The sequence below is a fragment of the Megalobrama amblycephala genome, linkage group LG14, assembly GCF_018812025.1.
Source record: "Megalobrama amblycephala isolate DHTTF-2021 linkage group LG14, ASM1881202v1, whole genome shotgun sequence".
Lineage (NCBI taxonomy): Eukaryota > Metazoa > Chordata > Actinopteri > Cypriniformes > Xenocyprididae > Megalobrama > Megalobrama amblycephala.
Genome location: NC_063057.1, coordinates 8,730,712 through 8,745,474, shown reverse-complemented (window position 1 = coordinate 8,745,474; position 14,763 = coordinate 8,730,712). Strand labels below are relative to the sequence as shown.

Genomic DNA, 14,763 nt, shown 5'->3' with positions numbered 1-14,763 from the left:
TTGTTATTGATGCTGCAGCTAAACTAAACATAAAAAACACCACTTACAAAACCACACAAGCTGTGTGGCTCAGTGGATGATCCTTTGACTATCATTCATTAAAGTCCAGGTTCAAAACCCACAAATGCTAAGGTTTTACATGATTTAAAACAAAGTTCTCAATAAAACCCTGTCCAAAACATCAAACAACGCTGCGGACTCAGTGGTGCAGCAGTTAAAGCATTACGCTTTCGTCTTGGAGACCCGAGTTCAATCCCCACTATTGCTTATGCTAAATTTCTGTCATTAAAATCAGACAAAGTGGCCCAAACGGCACCTCTCAGTGTGAAAGCCATGATGGCGCTAGTGGCTAAACACACGTTGGTTGCGGACAAGGCTGCAATAGAGGCATGCGTTCAAATCCCACCTTGGTGTGTGGGGGCACACCTAAGAAAGACGGAAAGCTGCGGCAACAGCAAAGTACCTGGGGCGGTACAACAAACAAGGGGTGTGGTGGAATGGGAGAGCACAGCAAAGAGTGATAAAAAGAGCTTTTAATTTTTAGCCTAAAAAGAAAAAGCTACAACAGAAGGAGGATTCGAACCCTGGTCTCCTACATCAGGCTTGGTTCTCTTACCATGAGCACAGACCACCGGACCACTGCCATCACACCAATGATCCTTCTGCTTGATTTAAGAAAACTCATAAACACACATTTAATAATAATAAAAAAATAATAATAATAATAATTAAAATCAGATCTTAAAAAGTGCCTAAAATGTTCATTAAAATCAGAATTATTATTAAAACAAACGATAAAAATAAAATGTAAAATATTATTAATAATTAAAATCTGATAAAAGCGTCTAAAAAACATGAAAATAATATTGATTAAAATCAGAATTTAAAAACATCGTCTAAATAAAATAAATAATGCAAAATGACACAATGATATACAGCAGTAGAGCTGAATAAACTGTACATCAATAATAATCTACAGTTCTTTTCAGTTCTGAAGGTTATAGAGTTCAAACTGTCTCTGTGTTTCAGCATTTGCTGCAGGATATTGGACAAAATCAAAACAAATGTTTGTTGGTCCAGTAGAATCCATTTAGAGTTTTAAAGCTAAAATGAGATTTTCCTACACAATAAACAACAGTAATCCCAAAAAGACAGTTTTCCTGCACATGGATTGATCCCAGTCTTAGACTGTATGATGGTTTTCATTAGAAGCAAAAGCACTGCAGCTCTACAAAACCATGAAGCAGCAGATCATCAAAGCTACACACGCCAGCTGACTCTATTAATAAACATCAGTAAGACAACAACAACAACAACAGAGACAGAAATCACGATTCCTTATTATTTTACTTTATAAGATTAATATCAGAGGCCGATTCGTTCAAATCTTATAAAGGTATCGCAACAACTACTGATTCACTGGTTCTTCTAAAGCTGTCAGTGAGTTCAGCAAGAGAGCAGCATGTAAACAAGAGTCTGTGATGATAAACACCCACAGAAGATGCGACTGCCTTCATACATGCTTAGCTGTCAAACAACACTGCAATAGTTTCTAGTGTACTGGCTATTTTACAAAGAGAAATACACTGAGTAAGAATAAAAAGGACACTTACTGTTGAATGATACTCAGCTGTCATCTGCAGAATCTGTAGGCTACTTTAAACAGTCCGCACGTGTTTAATGTTGTCAAGCGTCTGAAGGTGCGTCAGATTGAACGTGAAGCCGCTTACGCCACCTAGTGTAGCGGATGGAAAACTGCACCTCAGTTTCTAAATTACGGGTTACGGTGCCTAGACTTTTGCCAGTTATTTAAAGTTTGGTCACTGACTCAATTCCAAAACTTCTAGCCTAATTTTACAGTTACATACTCAGGGAAAACACTGTATTTGCTGAGTTAAATAATGTCAAGTAAGTGATCGTCAGCTCCCTCTTGTGGCCAATTAGTGTTTGTTGATCAAATGAAGAGCTTGCGGAAGCCAGGCGAAGGTGAGAGGACTTAGATTTGATTTGAATTTAATACATTTGAAAAAACAAAATCTACGATTTTATCGAGGTCTTGAGCAGCAAAACAACGTAAATTTAGCAGTTTCGGGTAAATGATCCAGATTAACTGATGCGGTAAGACAGATAATGTGTTGAACTCAACGGCACGCGAGTGTAAACATACAATACGAGATCTTTTGTTGTTTTGGGGTTATCTATGTGAGTCTAAGCTAAAGTTTATTTGTCTTTTGTTATTTAATATGATATAAATCATGTTTGTTCGCTGTTAAACAATGTTTGCGTGTTGCTGTTTTAAGCAGATTTAAACAGCGTTTATAGTACTTGATTATGTGTAACAAACGAGATTTATAACAATCATTATTAAAGTATCAAAATGACGACATATATAACCTATAACCTAATGATTGATATCACTACTAAACTGTGTCTAATTAATTGTGTCTTTTTACTGGTTAATATAACAGGCACAGAAGTGAGATCTGATCAGTGTCAGCTCCCTCTTGTGGACAATAAGTGAATATGCATTAATATATTAAAACAGCAGTAGGAGCAAAGAGGGTTTTTACCTGTAGATCTTAGAAGCTGTATGCCGCTTTCCTGTCGTGTAGAGAATTAATTCCAGTGTGAATGTACCTTAATTCCTTAAATCGCCCCCTGAGGTTGGAAATGCACTGAAATATATACATTTACATCCAGTAGATAAATTATATAATAAAGCAGTTAGTTCTGGAGATCTGAGTGCGCTGATATTCAGTCCAACAGCGATGGGACTTTTTACTGTTTGTATCACTCTGTGTTTGAATGTTCCAGAGAGACTGCCAGTTTGTTGCTGGTAGGGATTGTAAAGGTTACACCGATACGCCAGTAGGTGGCGATAAATGACCTTCATTCAATTGATTCAACTGATCGGGGGTGAGTTTCCCGAAAGCATCGTTAGCCAACTATGGTCGTAAGTCCCATTGAACTCTATTGGTAACGACGGAACTTGCGACCATAGTTCGCTTTGGGAAACGCACCCCTGATTGAGTGAAACGTTGTTGCAGGTCAAGGACTCAATAAGCAGAAATTCAGATTCATTTAGATAGGACCAATATTTTGGCATTTTTAAGGAATGATTTTAGAGAGTATTTTAACACTAAAAACATGAAATATGAACTTCTATGAAGAATAATACTTATGTCAATACTGTTGTTTATCCATGTAGACAAGTAATGTGAACTTCAAGCAGGGCATAAACAAAAACTGTGGTGGTGGAATAATTAAAAAGCTAATGATAAATAATTTGTCCTACAATATATAGAGCATATACATTTGTTTTTACTTTTTTTTTACTAATGCACCATTTAGTAAATAACCTCTATTTTTTCCCCCCTATTAGATGACTTCTGTTGGAATGGATCTACAATGACTGTTTGCTACAGCGCTGCACATTTTGTCTCTTGTTAACTCTCTCCAGTTCAGTTCACACAGCTCTCTGAATACATGTTGATGAGAAAATGATCAGTGCTGGACTCAAGTATAGGTGTCTGCAGCACAGTGACGGGAGTTACCAGATCAGTTGGCGAGGCCATAACGGAGGGGCGTTTTCAACCGCGTTACCTAATTTGCTCACGTTAGTGACGGTTGTGTTTACGAGTGGGGTCGGGTATGGGGTGTCATTTTCATTCATAGACCCCCACCAGTTTGAAAACACCATCAAATTTAGAAACTCCCACTTTTGTTCTGCAGAGACTCGCTGGACAAGGATAAAGAAATACAGGAGAACTGAATCATGGGAGGAGGTCCCTGCACATGAGGATGAGTGTGTCATCTTCACTAAGTCCTCACTGTTGTCTGTACTCATCCCTTCTCATCATTCACCTTCTGATTGATTATTAATGTCTGGTTGAACTTGAGTAAGTCATCTAAACTAAGGTTGTTCATGTTCCTAAATTATAATCCGCAAAACAAGAAGTTCCTACCGTCTGGTGTCCTGTCGACGGTGTGCCACGTCTCAAAAGGATTGGCCATGACCTCTTCTAACTCAAGGTGTTGGAGAATGTCTGTTTTAAGACAAACATTTGTGAGTGGGAAAAAAGCTCCACTCGACGCATGCCGCAGACACCTGCTGGTCAAAATATGTAAATGCAAGTAAGAAGAGTCCAAACATGACACCTTTTGCAAATGTTCAAGTGTAATCTATTACATGTAATCTACAAATCATTAAATACATAAAGTGTCTGTATAATCTGTCTTGTTTTATTAATTTGTAAGGCTTGTTTTTTGAAAGGATTTGGGTCATTTAAATTGAACTAATCAACTATTCCTCTCTATTTTTCATTATACACACCAGTTTGTCATTAAAACTGAAGCTAAATTATAAAACTGTCCTGAGATCAGTTAAAACCATATATTAGAATCTAGTTAGTGGTTCACCAGATCAACGCCACCTAGCGGCGAATCACTGAAATGTTTCAAAGCTTGTTGAAATGAAGTCTTATTTAGCTCAAATCACATGACTTAGCCAGCTTGATACACACTTTGAAGATCAGGGTTCAAATCCCACTATTGCTTATGTTAAATTGTTATTGACGCAGCAGATAAATTAAACATCAAAAAACACCAATGTCAAAACCACACAAGCTCTGCGGTTCAGTGGATGATTGCTTGACTATCATTCATAAAAGTCCAGGGTCAAACCCCTCGACTGCTAATATTTTTTATTATTTAAAACAAAGCTCTCAATAAAACACCAAACAGCTCCATAGATTCAGTGGCGCAGCAGTTAAAGCATTACGATTTCGTCTTGGAGACCCAAGTTCAATTCCCACTATTGCTTATGCTAAATTTCTGTCATTAAATCAGACAAAGTCGCCCAAACGGCACCTCTCAGTATGAAAGCCATGATGGCGCTAGTGGCTAAACACACGTTGGTTGTGGACAAGGCTGCAATAGAGGCATGGGTTCAAATCCCACCCCGTTGTGTGGAAATCACACCTAAGAAAGAGAGAAAGCTGTGGCAACAGAAAAGTACCTGGGGTGGTACAACGGATGTGTTTTTTTTTTTTTTTTAAGCCTAAAATGAAAAAACTGCAACAGAAACAGGATTTGAACCCTGGTCTCCTGCATCAGGCTTGTTTCTCATACCATGAACACTGACCACTGGACTACTGCCATCACACTAATATCAGGTGTTTTGTTTTATTTAAGGAAAACCCATAGGTACTCATTAAAAAAAAAAAATTAATAAATAAAAAATTAATAATTAAAATCAGAATTTAAACTTAGTGTCTAAATAAAATTAATAATGATATACAGCAGTAGAGCTGGATAAACTGAAGGTGTTGTGTTGGTGGTGGTTCATTATTAATCATACAAACTACAATGTTAGTAATTCAAATGTTTGTTGGTCCAGTAGAATCCATTTAGAGTTTTAAAGCTAAAATGAGATTTTCCTACACAATAAACAACAGTAATCCCAAAAAGACAGTTTTCCTGCACATGGATTGATCCCAGTCTTAGACTGTATGATGGTTTTCATTAGAAGCAAAAGCACTGCAGCTCTACAAAACCATGAAGCAGCAGATCATCAAAGCTACACACGCCAGCTGACTCTATTAATAAACATCAGTAAGAAATCACGATTCCTTATCATTCTACTTCATAATATGAATATCAGAGGCCGATTCGTTCAAATCTTATAAAGGTATCGCAACAACTACTGATTCACTGGTTCTTCTAAAGCTGTCAGTGAGTTCAGCAAGAGAGCAGCATGTAAACAAGAGTCTGTGATGATAAACACCCACAGAAGATGCGACTGCCTTCATACATGCTTAGCTGTCAAACAACACTGCAATAGTTTCTAGTGTACTGGCTATTTTACAAAGAGAAATACACTGAGTAAGAATAAAAAGGACACTTACTGTTGAATGATACTCAGCTGTCATCTGCAGAATCTGTAGGCTACTTTAAACAGTCCGCACGTGTTTAATGTTGTCAAGCGACTGAAGGTGCGTCAGATTGAACGTGAAGCCGCTTACGCCACCTAGTGTAGCGGATGGAAAACTGCACCTCAGTTTCTAAATTACGGGTTACGGTGCCTAGACTTTTGCCAGTTATTTAAAGTTTGGTCACTGACTCAATTCCAAAACTTCTAGCCTAATTTTACAGTTACATACTCAGGGAAAACACTGTATTTGCTGGGTTAAATAATGTCAAGTAAGTGATCGTCAGCTCCCTCTTGTGGCCAATTAGTGTTTGTTGATCAAATGAAGAACTTGCGGAAGCCAGGCGAAGGTGAGAGGACTTAGATTTGATTTGAATATAATACATTTGAAAAAACAAAATCTATGATTTTATCGAGGTCTTGAGCAGCAAAACAACGTAAATTTAGCAGTTTCGGGTAAATGATCCAGATTAACTGATGCGGTAAGACAGATCAAATGTGTTGAACTCAACGGCACGCGAGTGTAAACATACAATACGAGATCTTTTGTTGTTTTGGGGTTATCTATGTGAGTCTAAGCTAAAGTTTATTTGTCTTTAGTTATTTAATATGATATAAATCATGTTTGTTCGCTGTTAAACAATGTTTGCGTGTTGGTGTTTTAAGCAGATTTAAACATGCAGCGTTTATAGTAACTTGATTGATGATGTGTAACAAACGAGATTTATAACAATCATTATTAAAGTATAAAAATGACGGCATATATACTCTATAAACTAATGATTGATATCACTACTAAACTTATAAATTGTGTCTAATTAATTATGTCTTTTTACTGGTTAATATAACAGGCACAGGAGTGAGATCTGATCAGTGTCAGCTCCCTCTTGTGGACAATAAGTGTATATGCATTAATATATTAAAACAGCAGTAGGAGCAAAGAGGGTTTTTACCTGTAGATCTTAGAAGCTGTATGCCGCTTTCCTGTCGTGTAGAGAATTAATTCCAGTGTGAATGTACCTTAATTCCTTAAATCGCCCCCTGAGGTTGGAAATGCACTGAAATATATACATTTACATCCAGTAGATAAATTATATAATAAAGCAGTTAGTTCTGGAGATCTGAGAGCGCTGATATTCAGTCCAACAGCGATGGGACTTTTCACTCTTTGTATCACTCTGTGTTTGAATGTTCCAGAGAGACTGCCAGTTTGTTGCTGGTAGGGATTGTAAAGGTTACACCGATACGCCAGTAGGTGGCGATAAATGACCTTCATTCAGTAATGAAACGAGTGATTCATTCATTCATCTGACTCAAAACATTGATCTGTTTGAGTGAAACGCTGTTGCAGGTCAAGGACTCAATAAGCAGAAATTCAGATTCATTTAGATAGGACAAATCTTTTGGCATTTTTAAGGAATGATTTTAGAGAGCATTTTAACACTAAAAACATGAAATATAAACTTCTATGAAGAATAAAACTTCTGTCTGTCAATACTGTTGTTTATCCATGTAGACAAGTAATGTGAACTTCAAGCAGGGCATAAACAAAAACTGTGGTGGTGGAATAATTAAAAAGCTAATGATAAATTATTTGTCCTACAATATATAGAGCATATACATTTGTTTTTACTTTTTTTTTACTAATGCAATATTTAGTAAATAACCTCTATTTTTTCCCCCCTATTAGATGACTTCTGTTGGAATGGATCTACAATGACTGTTTGCTACAGCGCTGCATATTTTATGTCTCTTGTTGATCCAGTTCAGTTCACACAGCTCTCTGAATACATGTTGATGGTTTGAATCAGATGATGAGAAAATGATCAGTGCTGGACTCAAGTATAGGTGTCTGCAGCACAGTGACGGGAGTTACCAGATCAGTGGGCGAGGCCATAACCGAGGGGCGTTTTCAACCGCGTTACCTGATTTGCTCACGTCAGTGACGGTTGTGTTTAAGAGTGGGGTCGGGTATGGGGTGTCATTTTCATTCATAGACCCCCACCAGTTTGAAAACACCATCAAATTTACAAACTCCCACTTTTGTTCTGCAGAGACTCGCTGGACAAGGGTAAAGAAATACAGGAGAACTGAATCATGGGAGGAGGTCCCTGCACATGAGGATGAGTGTGTCATCTTCACTAAGTCCTCACTGTTGTCTGTACTCATCCCTTCTCATCATTCACCTTCTGATTGATTATTAATGTCTGGTTGAACTTGAGTAAGTCATCTAAACTAAGGTTGTTCATGTTCCTAAATTATAATCCGCAAAACAAGAAGTTCCTACCGTCTGGTGTCCTGTCGACGGTGTGCCACGTCTCAAAAGGATTGGCCATGACCTCTTCTAACTCAATGTGTTGGAGAATGTCTGTTTTAAGACAAACATTTGTGAGTGGGAAAAAAGCTCCACTCGACGCATGCCGCAGACACCTGCTGGTCAAAATGTGTAAATGCAAGTAAGAAGAGTCCAAACATGACACATTTTGCAAATGTTCAAGTGTAATCTATTACATGTAATCTACAAATCATTAAATACATAAAGTGTCTGTATAATAATATAGTCTTGTTTTATTAATTTGTAAGACTTGTTTATGAAAGGATTTGGTTAACCAGGTAAATTTCAATCAACTATTCCTCTCTATTTTTCATTATACACACCAGTTTGTCATTAGAACTGAAGCTAAATTATAAAACTGACCTGAGATCAGTTAAAACCATATATTAGAATCTAGTTAGTGGTTCACCAGATCAACGCCACCTAGCGGCGAATCACTGAAATGTTTCAAAGCTTGTTGAAATTAAGTCTTATTTAGCTCAAATCACATGACTTAGCCAGCTTGATACACATTTTAAACCAGTGATTTAAACAAAATATCTATAAAAGCTTAATAAAGCAGTGTTTCAAAAGCACACACACACACACACACACACTACATACTGGCTCACCGGTTTGAATCTGGTCATGTCTTGATCACACTCCCTTACTTTCCCATCTGTGCTCTACTTCCCTATAAATAAAAACATTAAGACATGTTCATATACTGTAGAAACAATTATCTAAAATGAACAGAATGTGCTAAAAATGATCAGGTGATTCAGGCTTCTTTTGTCATTTATCACAGAAGTGATCTTAAAACAATACAAACCTCAATACGGGGCTTTATTGGAAACTGTGCTGCATCACTGATGAACTGGCCCATGTCCTTAAAAAATAAAAAGAAACAAGTGTTACAAACTCAGTGGCTCAGCAAATAATTGTTTGCTTTTCATTCACATGAAAGACCTGTAGACTCAGTGGCTCAGTGGATAAAGCGTTGCGTTGTAATCATGGAGCTCCGAGTTCAAATCCCACTGTTACATTATAAATTATTGTCATCATAGCCAACAAAGTGTCTCAAACGCCAGTCTTCAGTGTGAAAGCCACAGTGGCGCAAGTGGCTAAACACACGTTCTCTGATGATAAAGCTGTGATAGAGGCATGGGTTCAAACCCCACTGTTGTTTACATTAAATTGTTGTCATTATGACCAACAAAGTGTCCCAAATTCCAACCTGGAGCGTGAAAGCCACAGTGGTGGAGTGGCTAAACACACGTTCTCTGGTGACGAGACTGCTTGGGTTCGAATCCCAACTCAACAATGAATCAACAGAGACTCTATCAAAGCTTTAACTGGTTTATTGTGAAGTCAATAGTGAAATATAAGTTCCCGCACATGTTCAGACATGAGATCTGTGGCTCACAGGTTAAGAGCGCTGCCTCACGGGTTCAGAGGTTGCTGGTTCGATCCCAGCCGGATCTCAGCGATATGAAGGAATGGTGCGGGCGACACGAAGGAATGGTGCGGGCGACACGAAGGAATGGTGCGGGCGACACGAAGGAATGGTGCGGGCGATACGAAGGAATGGTGCGAGCGATATGAAGGAATGGTGCGGGTGAGAAGGCGCAGGAGATCAAGGGGTTCCCCCTAAGCTCCAGCACAATGTCCAGCAGGGGTTATACTTCTGCCTGGAAAAATTTTGATTAGATGAGTAAAAAAAAAAAAAAAAAAAAAAAAAAAAAAAAAAAGAAAAGAAAAGAAAAGAAGAAGAAAAAAAAAGAAGTCTTACCCATCCACGAGCAGAAGTCCATCATTAGAGCGAATGTCAGTCCACACGTCCCTGGGTGTAACGCTCCAAACACATCTCTCATTCTGTAGGGCAAAGACATAAAGACATTATGCTATTTTCTATACCTAAATTAATTTACAAGAAAGACAAAATAATGTTGAATAAATGTAACTTGACTACATAAATTCAATTCCTAAAGCTGAGCAGTGTCATAGTAGAGTATATTATACTTCAGAAATATTGTTTAGCACCAAACACACATACACACATTAGAAGCCTCACCTGTCCATCATTAGTCAATGTCCGTCCACACGTCCCTGACTGTACGCGCCAAACACATCCCTTTTTCTGTTGGGAAACACATATATTAGTATATGTATAAACAAACATTACTTAATATACTTTATGTAAATTTTTAATAAAAAAAGCAATTTACATTGAATAAATGATCAGTGTCAGCTCCCTCTTGTGGACAATAAGTGTATATGCATTAATATATTAAAACAGCAGCAGGAGCAAAGAGGGTTTTTACCTGTAGATCTTAGAAGCTGTATGCCGCTTTCCTGTCGTGTAGAGAATTAATTCCAGTGTGAATGTACCTTAATTCCTTAAATCGCCCCCTGAGGTTGGAAATGCACTGAAATATATACATTTACATACAGTAGATAAATTATATAATAAAGCAGTTAGTTCTGGAGATCTGAGAGCGCTGATATTCAGTCCAACAGCAAGGGGACTTTTCACTGTTTGTATCACTCTGTGTTTGAATGTTCTAGACAGACTGCCAACTGTTTGTTGCTGGTAGGGATAGTACAGGTTACACCGATACGCCAGTAGGTGGCGATAAACGACCTTCATTCAATTGATTCAACTGATCTGATTGAGTGAAACGTTGTTGCAGGTCAAGGACACAATAAGCAGATATTCAGATTCATTTAGATAGGACCAATCTTTTGGCATTTTTGAGGAATGATTTTACAGAGCATTTTAACACTAAAGAAATATACAAACAACAGAAATATTGTTTAGCACCAAACACACATACACACATTAGAAGCCTCACCTGTCCATCATTAGTCAATGTCCGTCCACACGTCCCTGACTGTACGCGCCAAACACATCCCTTTTTCTGTTGGGAAACACATATATTAGTATATGTATAAACACACATTACTTAATATACTTAATGTAAATTGTTAATAAAAAAAGCAATTTACATTGAATAAATGTTTATAATTTAGATGCAAAAAAAAAACTAAAAGACAATATATATGTTAAAGACTGACATCTGTGTATTTTAATGACATGACACTCGTTGATATTCAGATACAGACAATAACTTGAAATATTGTCTGTTTATGAACCTCTTTGAACTAAAAGTCATTTATATTTGTCCTGTGGTGCTTCAAGTAACAAATGTGTAGGTGGGGAAAAATTAAAGGGTTGGTCATTTGACACATTATTTATACTTTTATATCTGTAATAATATTTTTCAAAGGTAGCAAACTGGTGGATCCGAAATGGTCAATATTCATATTAATGCATTTTTATTAATATTTATGTTAATCATTTATGGCTTGTGATTTATCAGTTTCACTTTTGATTTCCTATATTTATGTACTCATACTTTATACATATTAATTCACATCATATTTTCAAGTATTCACTTGTGATTGTACCCTTATGGTTATTCTTATTTTATATTTAAGAGTATGATCAGGGTTTCTACAGGTTTCATCAAATCTAATTTAATGCTTTTTAATGCCTTTTTAATGGCAATTTTTTATTTTTTTAATGCCATATATATATGCCGCTAAATGTCGATAGATGACGACATACGGCAATTAGAAACTTCATCATGTCATTGTTGCATTCGCATTCTGCCAAGTGTCAGCCCTTTACATTTGTTTGCTTCTCTGCTGCTACACTTTTGCTCACTTAATATATTTTAAGCCAAACTCCCAATAAAATTGTTTCATCTATATATTTTGTCTTGTACGAGCAAAACAGTAGTTTGTCCGGAATTTTTTTTTTTGTTTTTGGTAGAAACAAATTTGTTCTGAAGCAATATCCTTTCAGAATATTGCAGCTTTGACGTATGTAAATCTGCATATTTTTGATTGATTACAACTGCATTAAATAATGTTATGGAATTTTTTAAAATATTTTTTGAAAATACAAATAAGAAATGTTAGAGGGGAAATTATATTTTAAAAATGAAACTAAACCACCACTAGGTGGCGTCAAGTAACCATCTTAATAAGTGAGTGTCACTGATTCATTCATTCAAATGATTCATTCCAATGGCTGATTCATTCAAGAATGAATGGGTCATTTAATCTTTGACTCAACCGATTCGTTCAAAACGCTGAATCAGTAATGAAAACAAGGCTGAGAGTTGCGCTTTGGTAGTACTGCTGTGAACTTTGTTTGAAACGATTTTTGGTGCTAAAATAGAACAAAAACAGTCAATGTTCCTTCTAAAATGTAAGTGGCTTAATATTAATTATTTGTTAACTGAACTGTTGTATGAAATCAGTGTCACATTTTTAATCGTGATGGTAGCCTATTTAGCAAAACAGGTCGTGTGATATTACTTACCAGTAAACTCCACATTTTGAATTTTTACTGCAGTATGTTTAACCAAGTTTCTTTTTGTGTGCTTTGCTCATGTTTCCATTTCTCCTCGAGATGCTGCGCGAGCCTCAACAGCGCAACACTGTTATCGTCAGTACATTATACAGCCTATTATTATCCACTATGGATCGCCACTAACACTAAATGAAATAAAATATTTCATACTCCCGTTTTGGTGATTACCAAGTTTGTTTTGTTTGTTTGTTTGTTTGTTTTTTTGGTATTGACTTTTTAATAAGGTCCTTGTCCGGTCGGGAGAGTAAAGTTCGAGCCCTGACGTGTTAAACCAGCACTAAAATCCTGATTTATAGCCTAATCGAGATGTTGTCTGACAAAATCACCATACACATAAAATAGACATTTGCAGTGATTTTAGCTATATGTACACGTAAAATGATCACTCAGGTTAGAAGCAATAGTAGGCCTATCTATTTTATTTGTTCTCTGACTGAGCGCACATCCTCAATGCTGAACCAGAAAGGCGGAACGAATTCCTGCGCCTGCGGCAGAAAAGCAATCTCGTGCTCGTGCGGTTGTACCAGGGGGTCTCGGACGCTAGATCAGGTTAACAAGTCGCTGTATTTGTCACAACACGCTTTCTTAGGAAAAAAAGTCGCAAAAGGGGCCTGAAAAGTCGCTAAGTTGGCAACACTGATGCAGCCTTCTGTCTACAGTTCCCAGCCCGCCGCTGTCTAAACCGGCGTTATGGCAATTTCGCACCGGCCGGAGGCAATTACCAAACTGGTTCCGTGTGCGTATCACACCAATGTACATATTTTGCAACAGCAAATCATTAATTATTTAGGCTTTATTCAAAATAAACTGGTAGTTTTTTTTCAAAACTATCTAAAAAATGTAATGCCTGTATAAATGAAATTTAATGCTTTTCAATGCCATTCAAGGCCTTGATTTTCACAAAATCCATTTAATGACTTTTAATGCTTTTCAATGCCCCGCGGATACCCTGATGATTGTTATGTTCAATTGTTCTTCAAGTGTTCCAGTGTGACAGCCAGGTCACGCTGACACATTTGTGGTTAGACATTGGACGCCTGCCAAGTACGGCAGAAGTGGTGTTTTTCAAAATTAATGTTTGTTGACATTTAATAGTGTAAGATTTGCAAAATTCCCCAAAGGGGGTCAAAACAACTCATATCTATTTTTTGACACTGGACCAGTCTATAACAAATGGGTAAAACCATTTAACCTTTTCTTTTAATATAAAAACATCCGTTTGTGTGGGTTGAGAATTTCCATGTATGCTTATGGTAGCCTATAATATGGACTGAGTTGTTGATAATTTAGCTTTTTCCCTCCTTTGCTCTCCTTGGCCTCTACTTCTTGTCTCTTATCTGCAAATGTCTTAATTATTGCTCTTTTTGATCTTCATCTATTAGATACAATACTCTAAATTCTACAATACTCTAAATTTTATTATTAACTATTGACTAATACTTTATGATGGTTATTTTACCTTTTGGTTTTATTAAGTATTTTCATTATCGATTAAAGTTTGCGTGTGAGGCTAAATTTAATTGTAATGAATAAATAATTTTCCATCAACTTTATCTACTGCCTGGATCTCATTTTCTCAAGTTTTTGCATCACAAACCAAATCAAAGTTTGTGTAGCGTGATTAACATGCAAGAAGCCAATTTGTTGTCAAGTGACAAGAATCAACTGTAAAACAGGATATTAAAGCACATTATATGGTTCATCTAAATACAGGGATTTGATCGATTTTGTGCTTTTCTCGTGTGTGCAAATAAACATTACAAAACGGACAAGACAAATATCTGGTTGAGATTTCTGAAATCACTTTTGGATTAAATAAACACCTTCTGCGCGCGGCCATCTTAGAATTTGGTCTTTGAACTTCAGTTTTCGCGGTACATTTGCTCTGTATATTTCTATGGCATCGCTGTCAAAGAATAATTAGCTGGTGAAGTGGATTTACTTATTGTAGAGTTGACGAAAGTTATCATAAGCATTGTAATGTTTGTCTTAAATGTCTGTAGACCAGGCAGATTTTAAGACGAACAGTTCATTCACAGATCGCTGTGGAAAGACAAACCGGAAGCCAAAAGACAA

The 14,763-nt window shown here is 36.8% G+C and overlaps 3 long non-coding RNA genes across 10 annotated transcripts in view; 2 read left to right on the top strand and 1 right to left on the bottom strand.

The window, feature by feature from the left end:
- Window positions 1–14,763, bottom strand: part of LOC125246440 — a 26,116-nt gene extending 11,353 nt beyond the window's left edge. The window contains exons 1-10 of one of the 8 annotated variants that reach the window (XR_007179863.1): window positions 10,318–10,387; window positions 10,036–10,118; window positions 9,076–9,132; window positions 8,876–8,937; window positions 8,217–8,362; window positions 6,883–6,987; window positions 5,907–6,028; window positions 3,966–4,046; window positions 2,571–2,675; window positions 1,614–1,735 (exon numbers count right to left, since the gene is read on the bottom strand). This is a non-coding gene — a long non-coding RNA (uncharacterized LOC125246440). Of the gene's footprint in view, window positions 1–1,613; window positions 1,736–2,570; window positions 2,676–3,965; window positions 4,047–5,906; window positions 6,029–6,882; window positions 6,988–8,216; window positions 8,363–8,875; window positions 8,938–9,075; window positions 9,133–10,035; window positions 10,119–10,317; window positions 10,388–11,098; window positions 11,165–14,510 lie in introns of those variants that run through there. The other 7 variants (XR_007179864.1, XR_007179868.1, XR_007179865.1 and 4 more) reach the window with 7 other exon arrangements.
- LOC125246441 lies at window positions 1,745–4,232 on the top strand. Its single transcript, XR_007179870.1, has 3 exons — window positions 1,745–1,986; window positions 3,383–3,616; window positions 3,733–4,232. It is a non-coding gene; the product is annotated as an uncharacterized LOC125246441 (long non-coding RNA).
- On the top strand, window positions 6,280–8,498 carry LOC125246442. Its single transcript, XR_007179871.1, has 3 exons — window positions 6,280–6,411; window positions 7,620–7,867; window positions 7,984–8,498. It is a non-coding gene; the product is annotated as an uncharacterized LOC125246442 (long non-coding RNA).